A 19,713-nucleotide genomic window follows, 5' to 3' on the forward strand; every position below is an offset into this window, starting at 1 on the left:
GTGTAATTAGTTTAAAATTGTAATATTTTTCTTATGTTTGTAAATATTTTTTTATTTTTTGTAACTTAGTTCTTTTTTATTTTTTGTACTTTAGTTAGTTTATTTCATTGTAGTTATTTGTAGGTATTGTATTTAATTAATTTATTGATAGTGTAGTGTTAGGTTTAATTGTAGGTAATTGTAGGTATTTTATTTAATTAATTAATTTATTGATAGTGTAGAGTTAGGTTTAATTGTAACTTAGGTTAGGATTTATTTTACAGGTAATTTTGTAATTATTTTAACTATTTTAGCTATTAAATAGTTCTTAACTATTTAATAGCTATTGTACCTGGTTAAAATAAATACAAAGTTACCTGTAAAATAAATATTAATCCTAAAATAGCTATAATATAATTATAATTTATATTGTAGCTATATTAGGATTTATTTTACAGGTAAGTATTTATCTTTAAATAGGAATAATTTATTTAATAAGAGTTAATTAATTTCGTTAGATTAAAATTATATTTAATTTAGGGGGGTGTTAGTGTTAGACTTAGCTTTAGGGGTTAATACATTTATTAGAATAGCGGTGAGCTCCATTCGGCAGATTAGGGGTTAATAATTGAAGTTAGGTGTCGGCAATGTTAGGGAGGGCAGATTAGAGGTTAATACTATTTATTATAGGGTTAGTGAGGCGGATTAGGGGTTAATAACTTTATTATGATAGCGGTGCGGTCCGGTCGGCAGATTAGGGGTTAATAAGTGTAGGCAGGTGGAGGCGACGTTGTGGGGGGCAGATTAGGGGTTAATAAATATAATATAGGGGTCGGCGATGTTAGGGCAGCAGATTAGGGGTACATAGGGATAATGTAAGTAGCGGCGGTTTACGGAGCGGCAGATTAGGGGTTAATAATAATATGCAGGGGTCAGCGATAGCGGGGGCGGCAGATTAGGGGTTAATAAGTGTAAGGCAGACGTAGGAAGTGTTTCCCCATAGCAAACAATGGGGCTGCGTTAGGAGCTGAACGCGGCTTTTTTGCAGGTGTTTTTTTTCAGCTCAAACAGCCCCATTGTTTCCTATGGGGGAATCGTGCACAAGCACGTTTTTTAGGCTGGCCGCGTTCGTAAGCAACTCTGGTATCGAGAGTTGAAGCTGCATTAAATATGCTCTACGCTCCTTTTTTGGAGCCTAACGCAGCCTTTATGTGGACTCTCAATACCAGAGTTATTTTTATGGTGCGGCCAGAAAAAAGCCGGCGTTAGCTACGCGGGTCCTTACCGACAAAACTCTAAATCTAGCCGTATGGCAGCAAACAAATAGAAGATTCAGATTTTCCAGTGACTGGTAGAAAGAGAATGCATATAAACAGTTAACGAGGTAGGATTACATATCTTAGTTAACTTAAGCAAACAGAGTACATCAGAGACAGTGCTTAGTATGTTAGTTTTAAGAAAGTTCATCAAACATAAGATAAGACAAGGATGATTTGCAGAAATCTGTACCTTGAAGCTGGAAGCTGCAGCAGCATGTGTATGTTAAAACAAACAGCTGAGGGGCGGAGCTCACCGCTGAGAAGACTGGACGCATATGACAGGAGCTCCTGCCTTTATTATATGTTTTTCTGGGGTTATTTTTGACCTAAGAGCCCATAAACAGTGGGGATGCAATTTACCCCTAACTGAAACCCTGCTATACAACTTGGAGCAAGATCCGGGAGCGCTTCCCCAGTTTGCTGTCTGAGCTACAAAGTGCAGCCTAGCCATGAGGTGAGGCTGACATGGAGGACCCTCATATGGCTATATTAGCCCTTCTTGAAGAATATGGACGCAACTTGCTTTCTAGATTGGATCGGCTTATATTGATCAGCAGGCATCTGAGCTCGGAAAGAGATAAGTCTCCTGGGGCCTCCACCTTATGTGAGGGACCTACCCAAGTTACTGCCACCAGTCACCCTGTATCAGAGAAGAAGTTCCCTGGGACCCAGAGAGCGACGAGTGCAGACTTACCTAACCAGTGTAATAGAACACTTTTGGGAAGAAGCCCACGCTCTGTTGTGAGACTGCAGGTTTGCGAGCGGCTGGATGCTTTTGGGCCCTTCCTGCTTCCCCTAGTCCCCATCCGGGGAGCTGCTGTTAGCTCTTTGGAGGATGGGGGTGGTGGGAGAGCTGAGATGGTAATGGGGGAGAACTTACAGGATCAGCCTAACCTGCTGCTGCTGGAACACATCCTCTCCTACACTAACGCTGCCCGGCCCCTGTATAGAGGAGTGGTCATCTGGCTGGATACTGGGACTTACTTTGGCGACACAACTGCGATCCACATTGATCTGCTTACCCAGAATGACACCGTCTTCCCAGCTGTCCAGACTGTACTAGCTTGAGGACTTTACTTTGGGACCTAAGATACTGGTCTACCCGGTCCTCTAAGTCATATATATATTAACCAACTTATGGCTGCCCCCGTGAACAATACCCATTGACTCATGCAAAGGAACTATTCTTTATTTTCTACGATGTGTTTCCTATTTAACAGTCTATGGCAGCACAAGAGAAACTTAACTTTTTACTATATATATTATACTTCTTATCATGTCTTATATAATGCCTAGAGTCCATACAAGCATAAATCTACAGTAACAATGTCTCATGGATAGGCAATATGTGCTACTTATATATTTTAAAATTACTAGCTATGTAATTTAGAGCCTTAATAGCTGAATCTTAGGTATTATATTGATAGATGCTGGGGAGTTTTGTTATTATGTATATATATATATAGATCCAGGGTCAGATGGGCCCATATGAACCTGATCAGTGATTCTGGCAGGAACAGGTCATATACTTTAACACTTTGAGAAATGTCTGTACTATAAGTTATACTGTTGGCTCCAATAGGTGAGGCGATCCTGCATTCATGAAGATGCATGTTCTGAAACTAAGCAGATCCCACACCCCTTACATTCCTATACAAGCTTTGCCATTTAGCTGAATATCTTAAACTATAAACCTGTCAGAAATTTCTATGTACCAGCACCTGAATTAGTATTAATATTTAGGATTAATCATTGCCTACACTGCAGTGCTCTATTTCAAGTGATAAGACTGTACTGTCATCTAGTTTTTTTTGTTTTTTTTTTATGTAGAGTTGTGGCTAGGATATACACATTTCTATAGTTAGCAATATGCAGTGCTTATATAATAACATTCACCTTGTGAGCCCTTGGGAAATAGATGTATATTGATCTTTCTTGTTAATTTCTCACCATCCCTAGGATGATTTCATTCTTTTGTTCTGTAAATAAGCAATGAATGGGCACACTATCTTTGGCTTATCCTCCGCCCCCCACCACTCTTGTGCGGTAAGGGATGAATACCTTCACCTCCGCATCTCTTTTTGGCAGAGTTAAGTAGTCTCTGCCTAGCCCAAAGAGCCATGATTACGGGTTCTCCAGTATCTGTGTATAAAGGCTCCCTGGGCTCTAATACAGGAAATTTAGCTTAGTTTATGATTTCCTGGCATCCTAAAGATTTTTCTTAAAATAATAGTTTACTACTGTTTATGTTTCTACAATTGTTCAGTGTTAGTATCTACTCTCGCTTATGATTGCAACTGAGGACATCACTTTTATCAGCTGACTATGTCTGAATTCGACTGAAGTTGGGGGAGTAATTTTGGTGTCCTCCTTGTACTTCTATATTTGGTCATTGAATGTCTACTCCACAGTTTGCCTCTATCTCATATACACTGAAATTATACTTTGTACTATTAACTCCATTAACATGTCCTCAATGGTTTTATACAGTTATTGGTCCCATGACTGGACCTGTTTGTCTGAGGACGCTACGAATCTATGAAACAAAAAATGAGGTGCCTGGTTTGACTTGTCATGTCCGTCTGTTATATGTTGTTAATTGTAATCTGGTCGATGAGACTATTTTGTATATGCTATTTCAACCTCAATAAAAAAAAAAAAAAAAAAAAAAAAAAAAAAAACAGCTGAAAGTCTGAGAGAGAGAGAGTGGATCCAAAACGAGGCTGTAGTGATGATCAGTTTCCAATACACTGATTCAGCTGGCAAGGAATTCCCAGAACACACGCTAAAGGATTCAAAGGTTGAGAAACTCTGATGGTAACAGAAACAAGATTACTATTTTTTTAAGTTCTTTTCAGAAGGGGAGCTTACCTTTCTTTAAAGCTTTTTTTGCAATAGGGATTTAACAGTTTAGCTGTGTGCTTCTTTTTTTCTGCACTTAAAGGGACAGTAAAGTAAAAATTAAACTTGAACCGGACAGAGCACGCCATCCCAAACAACCCTCCAATCCACTTCCGTTTACTTCTGTTATAAAATCCGCCCCGCTCTCCCGACATCCCGTATTGAAGAGCCAAACCAGGCATGCCCATAAGCACTCCACGGCAGCAGTGCCTCGCAACATCATTTGCAGATTTGTTATACAATGCTGCAAAACACTGCTGCCACAAAGCACTAAGTATACGTTCCACTCCCCTACAAGATACCACGAGAACAATGCAAACTTAACAACAGAAGTAAATTGGAAAGCTGCCCAAAACTGCATGCTCCGTCCGAATCACGAAAGTCAAATCCCAAACTTTTTTTTTACCGATCAGCCAATAGAATGCGAGCTCAATCTGATTGGCTGATTGGATCAGCCAATCCGATTGAACTTGAATCTGATGGGCTGATTCAATCAGCTAATCAGTTTTTTCCTACCTTAATTCCGATTGGCTGATAGAATCCTATCAGCCAATCGGAATTCGAGGGATGCCATCTTGGATGACGTCCCTTAAAGGAACCTTCATTTGCCGTTAGTCCGTCGGTGAAGAAGGATGGCTCCGCGTCGGCTGCTTGAAGATGGTCCCGCTCTGCGCCGAATGGAAGAAGATAGAAGATGCCGCTTGGATGAAGATGTCTGCCGGTCTGGATGTCCTCTTCTGCCCGGATAGGAGGAAGACTTCGGACCCTCTTCTGGACGGATCGGTGATACCCGGCGTGGTGAATACAAGGTAGGGAGATCTTCAGGGGCTTAGTGTTAGGTTTATTTAAGGGGGGTTTGGGTTAGATTAGGGGTATGTGGGTGGTGGGTTGTAATGTGGGGGGGGGGGGGTATTGTATGGTTTTTTTTACAGGCAAAAGAGCAGAATTCTTTGGGGCATGCCCCGCAAAAGGCCCTTTTAAGGGCTGGTAAGGTAAAAGAACTTTACAATTTTTATTTTAGAATAGGGTAGGGCTTTTTTTATTTTGGGGGGCTTTGTTATTTTTTAGGGGGCTTAGAGTAGGTGTAATTAGTTTAAAATTCTTGTAATGTATTTTTTTTAATTTAGTGTTTGTTTTTTCCTGTAATTTAGTGTTTGGTTTTTTTTTGTAATTTAGTTTAGTTGATATAATTGTAGATAATTGTTGATAGTTTATTTAATTTATTTATTGATAGTGTAGTGTTAGGTTTAATTGTAACTTAGGTTAGGATTTATTTTACAGGTAATTTTGTTATTATTTTAACTAGGTAACTATTAAATAGTTCTTAACTATTTTTTAGCTATTGTACCTGGTTAAAATAAATACAAAGTTGCCTGTAAAATAAATATTAATCCTAAAATAGCTACAATATAATTATTAGTTATATTGTAGCTATATTAGGGTTTATTTTACAGGTAAGTATTTAGCTTTAAATATGAATAATTTATTTAATAAGATTTATTTTATTTCGTTAGATTTAAATTATATTTAACTTAGGGGGGTTGTTAGGGTTAGACTTAGCTTTAGGGGTTAATACATTTATTAGAGTAGCGGCGAGGTCCGGTCGGCAGATTAGGGGTTAATACTTGAAGTTAGGTGTCGGCGATGTTAGGGAGGGCAGATTAGGGGTTAATAATATTTATTATAGGGTTTTTGAGGCGGGAGTGAGGCGGATTAGGAGTTAATAACTTTATTATAGTAGCGGTGAGGTCCGGTCGGTAGATTAGGGGTTAATAAGTGTATGTAGGTAGCGGCGACGTTGGGGGGGCAGATTAGGGGTTAATACATAATATGTAGGTGTCGGCGTTGTTAGGGGCAGCAGATTAGGGGTACATAGGGATAATGTAGGTGGCGGCGGTGTGCGGTCGGCAGATTAGGGGTTAAAAAAATTTAATAGAGTGGCGGCGATGTGGGGGGGCCTCGGTTTAGGGGTGCATAGGTAGTTTATAGGTGTTAGTGTACTTTAGAGCACAGTAGTTAAGAGCTTTATGAACCGGCGTTAGCCCAGAAAGCTCTTAACTCCTGGCTTTTCTCTGCGGCTGGAGTCTTTTCGTTAGATTTCTAATGCTCACTTCAGCCAAGACTCTAAATACCGGCGTTAGAAAGATCCCATTGAAAAGATAGGATACGCAATTGGCGTAGGGGGATCTGCGGTATGGAAAAGTCGTGGCTGGAAAGTGAGCGTTAGACCCTTTCCTGACTGACTCCAAATACCAGCGGGCGGTAAAAACCATTGTTAGGACCCCCTAACGCTGGTTTTGACGGCTAACACAGAACTCTAAATCTAGGCGTAAGAGAGCAAATACATCAACATATAGAAAAACAAATGTTCAAAATGAATTAGACCTATTCGTCAACATAAGAACACACAGATAGCTGCTCAGTGAATCAACAGAAAGTCGGATCTATGTTTTAATAGCTTGGACAGACAAAATATAGATTCAAGCTTAATATTGCAGATGCAAAAGTTTCTTATTATTGTCGAGAGCGAGAGACGCTTACAGTCAGATCTGTTAAAAAAAAAACATATTTGGGATTCCATATCCTCTCTTCAGGTCTGCTAGAATGGACATAGAAATAGGGTGGACAGACCCCTAAACATAAACTGCCCTTAAACTGATGTTCATCCGATGCCTTTTCTCAGGAATGGCACTACTACCAGTTCCTTGACAGCAGACTTGATCCTCCACAACTATAGCAATGAAGATAAACTGGGTCCCCCACTGTATATCCTCCTTCTCCTTGTGCGATCTGGTGGACACTGCAGATCTCGGCACCCGATTGCGGGAGCCGGCTGCTCCCCCCCCCCGAGGTGATCCCAGGGTTAGATCTCATATGCCTTTGTAATGGCGAAGCATTTGCATCTAGAACAGACCTAGGGATCATCTGCAAGCTCTGTCCTGTACTCTGAGCGGTACTGTGAGGTCTGACATACATTCATCAAGTTTATATTCAAGCTTTAGTAGCATAGCTCGTATAGTCTCACTTGAGTCCTCCATGCTAAGTGATCGCTCGTCTGCGGCAGCTAGTAAACTAGTAGGTGCTAAAGTGCTCGGTTCATGTAGGGAAACTGTTCAAAGTCACACTAGGCCGCTGCCTAAGATTATGATTGTCCGGGGTTAGGCTTGTCAAACATAAATTTTACACTTTAGGTATCAATCTCTTCAGAATAACTTCCTCTGTCGAGTGGTCAAGTGTGTTCTACCCAATCCTGCATAAATATTGCCAAAATCGGCTGGGTATTGGAAGTCTTGTTGAGAGCTCTAGATAAAGCGACCAAGCATGGCCGCCGCCCGGACACGCCCCTTCAGGTGAGTGCATTTTTAATAATTTGTCACCACTTATAAAAATCGGCTGAAACACTCTACACTAGGAGCACCCCTGTGCGCTTGTCCCACTTTCTGTTTTCTAGATCTTTATTGGAGGATCCTCTTTTGGAGGGAGCTGCACTCCTTTGGGGACACATTGGAACAAGTTCTAGAGATAAAGAGAGACACTTATATCTGTGGACTGGCCAGATTTACTATATTTACTAACTGTAAAGACTGCTGCTATTTGTAGCATTGGATCAGTGCGGAATGTTATAACCCTGTCTGGGTTTGTGTATTACCATTATAAGAGTGTTTTCTAATTTTATATACATGCTTTTTATAATAGTATTTTCTTTTGTGCTGTTACATTTCATACAGATTCTATACTTTTTAGATATATTATTTAGCCTTTGTGGTTGTGTGGTGTATCGCTTAAGTACTAGCGGCAATAGAAATGATTGAGTATTCTTTTGGGGTTTATTTTGACCATAATAATAAAAAAGAACCCTCTCCACTGATCTGCAACCCAGTGATAATAATGGTAGTCAAGATAGATCAACCAATCCAAGAGAAGTATTTAAACAAATTGAAAAATTAAGCAGAATACAGATTAAAAACTGGTGTGACATCATAGGACTTGAAACATACCTAAAAGCAGGTATTATACCAAAAGGTTTAACACTGTCCAAGACACCAATTTATAACAGTACTTATGTAGACCTTCTCACTGAATGGGACTCTACTCTAGAAGATTGCTCAATAAAGCTTATTAGGAGAAGCAAATCTAGAGAAAGTCACTTTAGAAATTAAAAATCTAGAAACACAGATTTCACCCTTAAAAGGAGATGCTTATTATGACAAATTAGATGGGGAAATTAGGGAACACATGAACAAACTTGAAAGGGATTTGAAATTAAAGAAAAATAAGAAATGTGAAAGAGATCTCTTTGCAAAACATGCAGAAACAACAGGGAATATCGAGATTGACACAGATATATCCATTACTCCCATTACCCCTGGAACAGGTAACATTTTAACTCCAGCAAGCACCTTAGGGAGACCAACAAATGATAATAACCTTAGAGATGGCAGGGCTTCTATTTTGAAACCTAACATCAGGTTTGAATTTCCAGATACATATAACTGTCGGGAACAACATGTACACCACAATAAAAGCAGAAATAAACAACTACATGCACAGAAGTCCCACTATGATGATATAAACACCTATCAAAATAGATCATATGGCTATTCAAATAGGAAGGGACAATCTAATAGGGAAAGATACAATCACCCGAACAATAGGGGAAACAATAGATCTTACACCAACAAACCATTAGTTCAGAAATAATTTAGAGATACACACAGAAGCGATAACATGTGGGAACATTTTGATACTAATGCACTAGAGAGTAGGGATCTATATCAGGAACAGGATTTTCAAGACAGACACCACATAGACAGACAAAGACCTTACATGCCAAGGAGGACAGACAGACCAAATCCAGAAACCATGGATCTAGAATGGAGACAACCAAGGGTAAACAATGTAGAGGGAAGAAGGGGAAAAAGATATATGGACAAGAAGAGGATGCAGGGCAGGAATACAACTACAATTTAAAAAGAAAAGAGAAATGAGCTCATAAAAATACTAGTAAAATATTCAACCTGTCCACACATATCCTAAATAAGAGAGAAATGGACTTGACTGAAAAAGGTTTGTCCTTTGCCCCTACTAGGAAACCTACCCCGTTTGAATTGTTTGCAGACATTAATAAGTATGCTAGAAAGCTTACACTAATGAGACATTTTGAAAAGGATAGAAAGAATAGGGAACATAATAATCTTACAGAGAGTGATAAAGATACTTTGAAAGCCCTATTAGATCTGGAAAAGAAGAGTAGTTATGTGGCACTCATACCTAGAGAAGGACTAGCCACACGCTTTGAGGTAGATTTCATTGATATGAACTCTCAATTAAATATAAGCCCATCCAATGAGGGGGTGACACAACATAGTGGTCTAAGACCCAAATCCATTTTTTACCCGGTGCATTCACAAGGTAAATATATAACACAGTTTAAAGATCAAGTTATCCAAGATTGTACCCAGATGTGTACTAATTATAAGGTGAAACATGATAATCTAAGTGTAAAAGATAAAGAAACCTTGAAAGGTCTATTGGAAAATAAGCAAATAACAATTTGTGAAGCAGACAAGGGGGGTGGAATTGTCCTCCAGAATAAAAAGGACTTTCTGGAGGAAGTGTATCAACAACTAAATTATGTCCATACATATGTATGCCTGAAGGGCAATCCCACCTCTAGATTCTTAAACAAATACATGGCTCTTATAAATAGGGGTTTCAAGAAGCTGTATTAAATCAAAGAGAATGGAAATATCTTGCAAATAAGGAACCTAAATTGACCATCTTCCACCATCTACCAAAGATTTATAAACAACTAGAGAAACCCCCTGGTATACCTATCGTCTTAGGCACAGACTCCCTTACAGCCAGATTATCCGAATATGTAGATGTCTTTCTAAAACCAATGGTACTCAATTTAAGATCATATTTGAGAGATACTCCACATCTATTACAGATCTTTGAAAGTAAAGAATGGAAACCCACATACATGTGGGCTACTCTGGATGTCTCGGCCTTATACACCTCTATCCCCCATGATAAAGGGATCAGTGTGAATAGACACTCCATGAATGAGGGTAGCAATAAAACTATTTTTTATTTGAAGAAAAATGTTATTTGCAGAAACATGGAACGGCTATGGGGACAAAATTTGCACCCAACTTCGCCAATTTATATATGGGGCCTTCGAGCAAGATCTGATATATGAAGGAGAAGCCTTCCAGAATAACAATATTATATTCTGGAAGAGATTTATAGATGACATCCTGGTAATTTGGGATGGTAGTAGTGACTCATGGGCCGACTATGTGACAAGTTTAAATAACAATAATATGAACCTGCAATTCACCCAAAATAATAATAAAAATTAAATAGATTTTTTGGATGTTACTGTATACGCTCTGGATGGCAAAATCTGCAGCAAACTGTATAGAAAAGAAACGGACACCAATGGCTATCTTGATGCCAGGAGTGCCCACCATCCGAAGTGGATTGAGAACATTCCATACAGCCAATTTTAGAGGCTTAAACGCAACTCTACTAGGTCTGTAGATTTTGAAGATGAGGCAGAAAAACCAACAAACAAATTTAGAGAGAAAAGATATCCAGAAAGAGTTGTGAGGGAAGCGTACAGAAAGGTACAAACACTAGAGAAACCCTCATTAATAGAAATAATAAAATAGAAGGTGTTTCAGAGACTGAAATCTACAGTGAAAACAATGGAAAAAGGTTAAAACCACTAAATTAAATAATAAGAACAAAAAATAAAAACACTGGAATTAAATTTGTCACCAACTTTAACGATGGTTTCTGGAAAATTGAGAATATTATAAAAAAAATATTGGTCTGTCCTACAAAAGGATCCTCTGCTAAAAGATATTATAGGCGAGAAACCTGACATTACATTTAAGAAAAATGTAAGCCTTAAAAACATGCTTGCACCAAGTGCACTGAGGGAAAATAAAAACAAAAACAAGATAATAAATAAAGGTATAATGAATCTAGCAGGATTCTACAAGTGTCATAAAAAATTGTGCCTGTTGTGACCATGCTCACAAAAACAAGAATGGAATAGATTTGCAGATGTAAATATGGGGGGAGAAACATTTCCCATCAAAAACATGTTGAATTGTAAATCGGACTATGTAATATATTTACTTACATGTACGTGTGCAAATCCAATGAGATATATAGGTCGCACGAAAAGGGGTTTGAAAGTCAGATGCCTTGAGCATATGAAGAATATTAAAGCAGGGCTTCTAAAAACACCATTAATAAATCACTTCTCCAAATTTCATGACTAAAATAAATCTGAGTTCTATATTAAAACCTGAAGGCTCGCCAGAAACACGAGGGATCAAGGTCCATATGGAGCTTGATAAATAGGCACCATTGACTTAGCTGCCTTTTTATGAAAAAAAAAACATCTTGGGGAATATATTTTCTATATAAAATAACATGAAATTGAAAAACTGCTATTTATAGAAACTATGTTGCCAAAATAGAATGTATAATCACCAGCAAGTTTATGAATGGGGAATTTTAATTCAATCATGGATAAATCTTTAAAAGGAGACTATAGATAAGAATGGAGAAATGTGGATATTATTTCTTGTCAAATTTTTTAAAAGGGTTATGCACACTATCGGCTAGATTTAGAGTTTTGTCGGTAACGACCCGCGTAGCTAACGCTGGCTTTTTTCTGGCCGCACCTTTTAAAGACCTCTGGTATTGAGAGTTCACAGAATGGCTGCGTTAGGCTCCAAAAAGGGAGCGTACAGGCATATTTAACGCCACTGCAACTCTCGATACCAGAGTTGCTTACGGAAGTGGCCAGCTTCAAAAACGTGCTTGTGCACGATTCCCCCATAGAAAACAATGGGGCTGTTTGAGCTGAAAAAAAAACTAACACCTGCAAAAAAGCCGCGTTCAGCTCCTAACGCAGCCCCATTGTTTGCTATGGGGAAACACTTCCTACGTCTGCACCTAACACCCTAACATGTACCCCGAGTCTAAACACCCCTAACCTTACACTTATTAACCCCTAATCTGCCGCCCCCGCTATCGCTGACCCCTGCATATTATTATTAACCCCTAATCTGCCGCTCCGTAAACCGCCGCTACTTACATTATCCCTATGTACCCCTAATCTGCTGCCCTAACATCGCCGACCCCTATATTATATTTATTAACCCCTAATCTGCCCCCCACAACGTCGCCTCCACCTGCCTACACTTATTAACCCCTAATCTGCCGAGTGGACCGCACCGCTATTATAATAAAGTTATTAACCCCTAATCCGCCTCACTAACCCTATAATAAATAGTATTAACCCCTAATCTGCCCTCCCTAACATCGCTGACACCTAACTTCAAACATTAACCCCTAATCTGCCCACTGGAGCTCACCGCTATTCTAATAAATGTATTAACCCCTAAAGCTAAGTCTAACCCTAACACTAACACCCCCCTAAATTAAATATAATTTAAATCTAACGAAATTAATTAACTCTTATTAAATAAATTATTCCTATTTAAAGCTAAATTACCTGTAAAATAAATCCTAATATAGCTACAATATAATTAATAATTATATTATAGCTATTTTAGGATTTATATTTATTTTACAGGTAACTTTGTATTTATTTTAACCAGGTACATTAGCTATTAAATAGTTAACTATTTAATAGCTAAAATAGTTAAAATAATTACAAATTTACCTGTAAAATAAATCCTAACCTAAGTTACAATTAAACCTAACACTACACTATCAATAAATAAATTAAATAAAATACCTACAATTACCTACAATTAAACCTAACACTACACTATCAATAAATTAATTAAATACAATATCTACAAATAAATACAATTAAATAAACTAACTAAAGTACAAAAAATAAAAAAGAACTAAGTTACAAAAAATAAAAAAATATTTACAAACATTAGAAAAATATTACAACAATTTTAAACTAATTACACCTACTCTAAGCCCCCTAATAAAATAACAAAGCCCCCCAAAATAAAAAAAAATGCCCTACCCTATTCTAAATTACAAAAGTTCAAAGCTCTTTTACCTTACCAGCCCTGAACAGGGCCCTTTGCGGGGCATGCCCCAAGAAATTCAGCTCTTTTGCCTGTAAAAAAACACATAAAATACCCCCCCCCAACATTACAACCCACCACCCACATACCCCTAATCTAACCCAAACCCCCCTTAAATAAACCTAACACTAAGCCCCTGAAGATGTTCCTACCTTGTCTTCACCTCACCGGGTACACCAATCCGTCCTGGCTCCAAAATCTTCATCCAAGCCCAAGCGGGGGCTAGACATCCATCATCCGACGGCTGAAGAAGTCCAGAAGAGGGTCCAAAGTCTTCATCCTATCCGGGAAGAAGAGTAGATCCGGACCGGCAACCATCTTCTTCCAAGCGGCATCTTCTATCTTCATCCGATGAGGACCGGCTCCATCGTGAAGACCTCCAGCGCGGACCCATCTTCTTCCGGCGACGTCCAACTGAAGAATGATGGTTCCTTTAAGGGACGTCATCCAAGATGGCGTCCCTCGAATTCCGATTGGCTGATAGGATTCTATCAGCCAATCGGAATTAAGGTAGGAAAATTCTGATTGGCTGATGGAATCAGCCAATCAGAATCAAGTTCAATCCGATTGGCTGATCCAATCAGCCAATCAGATTGAGCTCGCATTCTATTGGCTGATTGGAACAGCCAATAGAATGCGAGCTCAATCTGATTGGCTGATCGGATCAGCCAATCGGATTGAACTTGATTCTGATTGGCTGATTCCATCAGCCAATCAGAATTTTCCTACCTTAAGTCCGATTGGCTGATAGAATCCTATCAGCCAATCGGAATTCGAGGGACGCCATCTTGGATGACGTCCCTTAAAGGAACCGTCATTCTTCAGTTGGACGTCGCCGGAAGAAGATGGGTCCGCGCTGGAGGTCTTCACGATGGAGCCGGTCCTCATCGGATGAAGATAGAAGATGCCGCTTGGAAGAAGATGGTTGCCGGTCCGCATCTACTCTTCTTCCCGGATAGGATGAAGACTTTGGACCCTCTTCTGGACTTCTTCAGCCGTCGGATGATGGATGTCTAGCCCCCTCTTGGGTTGGATGAAGATATCGGAGCCAGGACGGATCAGTGTGATACCCGGTGAGGTGAAGACAAGGTAGGAAGATCTTCAGGGGCTTAGTGTTAGGTTTATTTAAGGGGGGTTTGGGTTAGATTAGGGGTATGTGGGTGGTGGGTTGTAATGTTGGGGGGGGGTATTGTATGTGTTTTTTTACAGGCAAAAGAGCTGAATTTCTTGGGGCATGCCCCGCAAAGGGCCCTGTTCAGGGCTGGTAAGGTAAAAGAGCTTTGAACTTTTGTAATTTAGAATAGGGTAGGGCATTTTTTTTATTTTGGGGGGCTTTGTTATTTTATTAGGGGGCTTAGAGTAGGTGTAATTAGTTTAAAATTGTTGTAATATTTTTCTAATGTTTGTAAATATTTTTTTATTTTTTGTAACTTAGTTCTTTTTTATTTTTTGTACTTTAGTTAGTTTATTTAATTGTATTTATTTGTAGATATTGTATTTAATTAATTTATTGATAGTGTAGTGTTAGGTTTAATTGTAGGTAATTGTAGGTATTTAATTTAATTTATTTATTGATAGTGTAGTGTTAGGTTTAATTGTAACTTAGGTTAGGATTTATTTTACAGGTAAATTTGTAATTATTTTAACTATTTTAGCTATTAAATAGTTCTTAACTATTTAATAGCTATTGTACCTGGTTAAAATAAATACAAAGTTACCTGTAAAATAAATATAAATCCTAAAATAGCTGTAATATAATTATAATTTATATTGTAGCTATATTAGGGTTTATTTTACAGGTAAGTATTTAGCTTTAAATAGGAATAATTTATTTAATAAGAGTTAATTTATTTCGTTAGATAAAAATTATATTTAACTTAGGGGGGTGTTAGAGTTAGGGTTAGACTTAGCTTTAGGGGTTAATCCATTTATTACAGTAGCGGCGAGATTCGGTCGGTAGATTAGGGGTTAATAATTGAAGTTAGGTGTCGGCGATGTTAGGGAGGGCAGATTAGGGGTTAATACTATTTATTATAGGGTTATTGAGGCGGGAGTGAGGCGGATTAGGGGTTAATAACTTTATTATAGTAGCGGTGCGGTCCGCTCGGCAGATTCGGGGTTAATAAGTGTAGGCAGGTGGAGGCGACGTTGAGGGGGGCAGATTAGGGGTTAATAAATATAATATAGGGGTCGGCGGTGTTAGGGGCAGCAGATTAGGGGTACATAAGTATAACGTAGGCGGCGGTCGGCAGATTAAGGGTTAATTATTGCAGGTAGCTGGCTACGACGTTGAGGGGGGCAGATTAGGGGTTAATAAATATAATATAGGGGTCGGCGGTGTTAGGGGCAGCAGATTAGGGGTACATAAGTATAACGTAGGTGGCGGTCGGCAGATTAGGGATTAAAAATATTGAATCGAGTGGCGGCGATGTGGGGGGACCTCGGTTTAGGGGTACATAGGTAGTTTATGGGTGTTAGTGTACTTTAGAGCACAGTAGTTAAGAGTTTTATGAACCGGCGTTAGCCCAGAAAGCTCTTAACTACTGACTTTTTTCTGCGGCTGGAGTTTTGTCGTTAGATTTCTAACGGTCACTTCAGCCACGAATCTAAATACCGGAGTTAGAAAGATCCCATTGAAAAGATAGGATACGCAATTGACGTAAGGGGATCTGCGGTATGGAAAAGTCGCGGCTGAAAAGTGAGCATTAGACCCTTTCCTGACTGACTCCAAATACCGGCGGTAGCCTAAAACCAGCGTTAGGAGCCTCTAACGCTGGTTTTCACGGCTACCGCCAAACTCTAAATCTAGGCCTAGATATGCTAAAAATTTGAGGTGCAATGACACAAGACATTTGTGGACTAACGAGTCTAATGACAATCCTGATATATATGATCAATAAAACAAGAGTATAAAATATATACCCTTTATCAACGGTCTTCTCGTCTATAGTCTCACGCTTTTAAGAGCACTAGTTTACCTGTGGCTTTTATATACACTTATATTGTGGTATATTTTTAGTAATACGCCTTTATCACCAAGGCTTATTTTATTTATGTTTTTATGTTTTAATTTGAGTGTTATATGTTTGTGTTTGTTGTATCGTCAGGCGTTCTTGTGGCCAATAAATATCACACTTAAGTGATTAACTGTATATCAGTACTTTATTAGGAAAAAATTAATAACCCCTCCACTTTATACCCCTTTGGGGGATCCCTCACTGAATACAGGAATACCGTCTGTGTATAAACCAGGGGAGTCTGAGTGTGACGAAAGGGGAGGCTACACCTTGAAAACACTAAGTCCTTTTATATACCTCATAATACTTGAGGTTGAATCAGGTGAGTATGTTTTTAATCATTCCTCACCACTTATGAAAATCGGCTGAAACACACTACACTAGCAGCTCCCCCTGTGCGGTTTTCCCACTTTCTGTTTTCTATATTTGTATTGGAGGATCCTCTTTTGGAGGAAATCTACTTGTGGACTGAGCCGCTCTCCTTTGGGGATACATTGGAACAAGTCCCAGAGATACAGAGAGACAGTCAGGGGGTCCATCCGATAAAAATCGTCGCCCGCAAAAGCCGGCGACGCCAATATTTACGCTGGTTTGGTATCACATATACGGCGTAACCTAGAAGTTACGCGCGTATATTTCTGCCGTCGCCCGTAGTTTTTTGGGCTATAGGCAGGTATACCAAACCAGCGCAGTTTGGTATCCAATATCCAATATGCAGCGTAAGGACTTACGTGGCGAAAATGGAGAAAACTTACTCCATTTTCACCTCGCCACAAAAAGCAGCCGTAAGAAGCCTTACGCTGACTATTGGAGCCCCGTAACTCCCTAAACTGGCTGCTAAAATAAACCTAACACCTAACGCATGCGCAATATCTATCTCCCTGTCAACCGCGATCTTCTAAAATAAACCTAACACCTAACGCATGCGCAATGTCTATCTACCTGTCAACCGCAATCTTCTAAAATAAACCTAACACCTAACGCATGCGCAATGTCTATCTACCTGTCAACCGCGATCCCCCCCCCGAAATCCCTAATAAAGTTATTAACCCCTAAACCGCCGCTCCCGGACCCCGCCGCCATCTACATAAACTAACCCCCTACTGTGAGCCCCTAAAACCGCCGCCATCTACCTTATCTATCCCCTAATTAGAACCCCTTACACCGCTGTCATCTACCTTATCTATCCCCTAATCTGACCCCTTACACCACCGCCACCTATATAAAAATTATTAACCCCTAATCTAATCCCCCTATACCGCCGCCAGCTATATTAATATTATTAACCCCTAATGTAAGCCCCTTACACCGCCGCCATCTCTATTAAAATGATTAACCCCTAATTTAATCTACCTACCCCGCCGCCAGCTATATTATCTATATTAACCCTAAGTATATTATAGTTAATATAGGTATTACATTATATATATTAACTATATTAACCCTAATTATATTAGGGTTAATATAGTTAATATAGTTACTATAGTATTTATATTAACTATATTAACTCTATCTAACCCTAACACCCCTAACTAAATTTATATTAAATTAATCTAATTCATTTATAAACTAAAATATTCCTATTTAAATCTAAATACTTACCTATAAAATAAACCCTAAGATAGCTACAATATAATTAATAATTACATTGTAGCTATGTTAGGGTTAATATTTATTTTACAGGTAAATTGTTAATTATTTTAACTAGGTATAATAGCTATTAAATAGTTATTAACTATTTAATATCTACCTAGTTAAAATAATTACCTAATTACCTGTAAAATAAATCCTAACCTAAGTTACAAATACACCTACACTATCACTAAATTAAATAAACTACAAACATCTATCTAAAAATACAATTAAATTAACTAAACTAAATTACAAAAAAAAACAAACACTAAATTACAAAAAATAAAAAAAAGATTACAAGATTTTTAAGCTAATTACACCTATTCTAAGCCCCCTAATAAAATAATAAACCCCCAATATAAAAAAAATTCCCTGCCCTATTCTAAATTAAAAAAAGTTCAAAGCTCTTTACCTTACCAGCCCTTAAAAGGGCCTTTTGTGGGGCATGCCCCAAAGAATTCAGCTCTTTTGCATACAAATACAATACCCCCCCCATTACAACCCACCACCCACATACCCCTATTCTAAAACGACCCAAACCCCCCTTAAAAAAGCCTAACACTACCCCCCTGAAGATCTCCCTACCTTGTCTTCACCACACCGGGCCGAACTCCTGATCCGATCTGGGCGATGTCTTCCTCCAAGCGGCAAAGAAGAATTCTTCCTCCGGCGATGTCTTCCTCCAAGCGGCAGCAAAGTCTTCATTCTTCCGGCGGCATCTTATTAACCCCTAAACCGCCGCTCCCGGACCCCGCCGCCATCTACATAAACTAACCCCCTACTGTGAGCCCCTAAAACCGCCGCCATCTACCTTATCTATACCCTAATTAGAACCCCTTACACCGCTGTCATCTACCTTATCTATCCCCTAATCTGACCCCTTACACCACCGCCACCTATATAAAAATTATTAACCCCTAATCTAATCCCCCTATACCGCCGCCAGCTATATTAATATTATTAACCCCTAATGTAAGCCCCTTACACCGCCGCCATCTCTATTAAAATGATTAACCCCTAATTTAATCTACCTACCCCGCCGCCAGCTATATTATCTATATTAACCCTAAGTATATTATAGTTAATATAGGTATTACATTATATATATTAACTATATTAACCCTAATTATATTAGGGTTAATATAGTTAATATAGTTACTATAGTATTTATATTAACTATATTAACTCTATCTAACCCTAACACCCCTAACTAAATTTATATTAAATTAATCTAATTCATTTATAAACTAAAATATTCCTATTTAAATCTAAATACTTACCTATAAAATAAACCCTAAGATAGCTACAATATAATTAATAATTACATTGTAGCTATGTTAGGGTTAATATTTATTTTACAGGTAAATTGTTAATTATTTTAACTAGGTATAATAGCTATTAAATAGTTATTAACTATTTAATATCTACCTAGTTAAAATAATTACCCAATTACCTGTAAAATAAATCCTAACCTAAGTTACAAATACACCTACACTATCAATAAATTAAATAAACTACAAACATCTATCTAAAAATACAATTAAATTAACTAAACTAAATTACAAAAAAAACCAAACACTAAATTACAAAAAATAAAAAAAAGATTACAAGATTTTTAAGCTAATTACACCTATTCTAAGCCCCCTAATAAAATAATAAACCCCCAATATAAAAAAAATTCCCTGCCCTATTCTAAATTAAAAAAAGTTCAAAGCTCTTTACCTTACCAGCCCTTAAAAGGGCCTTTTGTGGGGCATGCCCCAA

This window comes from Bombina bombina, chromosome 6 (assembly GCF_027579735.1).
Source record: "Bombina bombina isolate aBomBom1 chromosome 6, aBomBom1.pri, whole genome shotgun sequence".
Taxonomy (NCBI): domain Eukaryota; kingdom Metazoa; phylum Chordata; class Amphibia; order Anura; family Bombinatoridae; genus Bombina; species Bombina bombina.